We start from the raw sequence: 3119 nt of genomic DNA on the forward strand, positions 1-3119 counted from the left end.
TGGGAGAAAGGTTCCAGGGAGATGTCAGGGCAGGTGTGAGACATAGAATGCAAAAGAGATAGGCTGCATCTTCTGTAATGTGTCCTGAAAAAATGCAATATACAACAGGAGTGGAGCCCTAACCGGTTTGGCTCAGGAGATAGAGTTGGCCTGTGGACTGAAAGGTCCCAGGTTAGATTCCGGTCAAGGGCATGTACCTTGGTTTTGGGCACATCCACAGAAGGAGGTGTGCAGGAGGCAGCTGATTGATGTTTCTCTTTCATCGATGTTTCTAACTCTCTATCCCTCTCCCTTCCTCTCTGTAAAAAATCAATAAAATATATTTTAATACAAACAGGAGTGGAAGGCAATCACTTAGGAAGGACAACCCTGGATGTTTTAGAAAATGAATTTAAATGCACTGTGATTTTATAAAGTTCTTTGAACCTCCCATAGCCATAGCCAGTTTTACATAGGATGTTTGGAGTAAAAACCTGGAAAGGAACACCAGCCTTCTGAGATAGGTCTAAAAGATTCATGAGCCATCCTTCATGCCCAAGGAAGATGTTGCTACAGCTTTCAAATACATGTTGTTGTTGTTGTAGTTTCCAATTTAAGTAAATATGACAACTGGTTACATGCAGCTCTCTTTATTATTGCCACCAGTTTTGATTCCTGCTTTGTCTGGACTAATCAGATGCCTATTTTCTAATATCAGTAAAGTATTACCTAATTTATTTACTCAAACTGAGCTATCTGTTGACTCCCTAAAGCAATACTCATTGGCCAAAATACACTTCTAGGCAGGATTTATTTCTCAGCAGCACATCATTCCCTGTCGTCCATGCAGTTATATCAGAAGTGGATTTTGCTTCATCAGTTGACGTGTAACAGTGAGTAGTGAAAACGTAGATATAGAGCCTCTTTCAAGTCTTACCCTCTCTTCAGCATACAATGTATTCATTTCTTTCTCCTCAATTTTCTGTTTTTCTTCTTTTCTTTTGGACTCAGGGCAAGAATAAGGAAAACACATGACATTTTTTCTTTATACTTTCTCCTATACTCACTAAGGAGATACAAACAATATATGACTCGCCAGTCCCGAGATCCTATATAAAAATGCATCTCACACTCTACTCTTTGCTCCTTGTTTCTGTGACAAAATAGCTTGTTCTCTCTTAAGACTGCAAGACATACTAAATATAATAAGCAGTTAAAAGGAGTGATTTTAGAATGTTTTTGTGGGCTGCCTGACACTCTTTGCTCTGAATCAAGAATTCCTGGAATTGGTGCTTTTTGGTGTGTGTGTCCATGTGATACAGTATAAATTCTTCCTCACCACACTCCAAAGGTTGAGTTATCCAAGGTTTTTCCTGGAAAATTTCATAATAGCAAAGTCATAACAGCACTCCATCTATCTCCTGAAAGCATTCTTTGTGATTTACCAGTGAGTCTTCTCTATCCTCACTTTGCAATAGTTAAGGTTGCCTGGACTTCACCTTGAGTTAGGAAAGCTCTAGCAACTTAGTAGGGCCTTAATTGGATCTTTTAATTGGAGATAAAATAATACCCCACAAAGTCTTCTCTAGAGGTTGAGATAAACATTCATTGAAACAGTATTTTGTCCCCCCCCCTACCCCCGGCCCTTTTTTAAGAGTGATCAGCAGGATTGTTAAAATGCACACATTCCAGAAATTCTAATCCTATCAGTCTGTTATAGGCCTAGAATATGAACATTTACCCAAACCCAGGAAATTCTAATGCAAGTGATGTTTCTACTCTTACTCAGCAAAATTATAACATCTGACTTTCCTCTATTGATCAAATGATTTAGATCGTTTGTAAAAGAATTAATGTTTTTTGACTTGCAATTTAGACAAAGCCATATATGCAACTTTAACAAATTCATTTTCTAGGTGTGCACAGAAAATTTTTAAAAGAACACAACTAACATAAGTGTTGGTTCTAAACCTAGTGTTATTAGAACTTCTGGGATTTCCTCATCTGTTTAACATTCAAGAATAGATTTTTCGCTCAGTTATTGTGGCTCAGTGGTTGAGCATCAACTTATGAACCAGGGATCATGGTTTGATTCCTGGTCAGGGTACATGCCTGGGTAGCGGGCTCAATTCCCAGAAGGGGGCATGCAGAAGGCAGATGATTGATGATTCTCTCTCATCATTGATGTTCCTATCTCTCTTTCTCCCTCTCCCTCTTTGAAATATATATATATACATATATATATTTTCATTCTAGAGGCCCGGCCCACAAAAATTTGTGCACTTGGGGGGGTCCCTCAGCCCGGCCTGTGCCCTCTCACAGTCTGGGACCCCTCAGGGGATGTCCACCTGCTGACTTAGGCCTGCTCCTCAGGGGATCGGCCTAAGCTGGCAGCCAGACATCGCTCTGGCAGCCCGGGAGCCCTCGAGGGATGTCCACTTGCCAGCGGGGAGCAGGCCTAAGCTGCAGTCGGACATCCTTAGCATTGCTGAGGCTGGAGAGGCTCCCGCCACCAATGCTGTGGTGGCAGCCGTCAGCCTGCCTTGTGGCTGAGCAGAGCTTCCTCTGTGGGAGTGCACTGACCACCAGGGGGAGCTCCTGCATTGAGTCTGCCCCCTGGTGGTCAGTGTGTGTCATGTGACCAGTCATTACCAGTTGTTCTGCTGTTTGGGTCAATTTGCATATTACCCTTTTATTATATATACTAGAGGCCCAGTGCATAAAATTCATGCACTTGTGGTGGCGGGAGGGCCCTCAGCCTGGCCTGCGCCCTCTCACAGTCCAGGAGCCCTGTGATTGATCATCCCGCAGAGGGAGACCCTGCCCACCTGCTGCAGTGCCACTGGCCAGGTAGCCTGGGCCTACCTCTGAAGGGCAATTGATCGCAGGACTCCGTGATCATCACCTTGCCGGCCAGTGGCCTGGGCCCCCCTCTGCAGGGTGATCATGGGGTGATGGCTGGGCCCCTGACCATAGTGTGGTAGTAGGGACCCCCAGTTGATCACCTTGCCGGCCAGTGGCCTGGGCCCCCCTCTGCAGGGTGATCATGGGGTGATGGCTGGGCCCCTGACCACAGTGTGGTAGTATGGACAGTCATTCCGGTGTTCGGCCATTCAGTCAATTTGCATATTATGCCTAGC

At 44.5% G+C, this 3119-nt stretch overlaps 1 protein-coding gene across 1 annotated transcript in view; it reads left to right on the top strand.

The window, feature by feature from the left end:
- The first annotated feature begins 794 nt into the window (after positions 1-794).
- The window catches only part of LOC102437495 (amine sulfotransferase-like), a 16197-nt gene continuing 13872 nt past the window's right edge, over positions 795-3119 (top strand). Inside the window, exon 1 of the mRNA XM_006089247.2 lies at positions 795-872. The gene's annotated coding sequence lies outside the window, so the exon portion shown is untranslated. The remainder of the gene's footprint in view (positions 873-3119) is intronic.

Source organism: Myotis lucifugus, unplaced genomic scaffold, assembly GCF_000147115.1.
Source record: "Myotis lucifugus unplaced genomic scaffold, Myoluc2.0 scaffold_57, whole genome shotgun sequence".
NCBI classification, from domain to species: Eukaryota; Metazoa; Chordata; class Mammalia; order Chiroptera; family Vespertilionidae; genus Myotis; species Myotis lucifugus.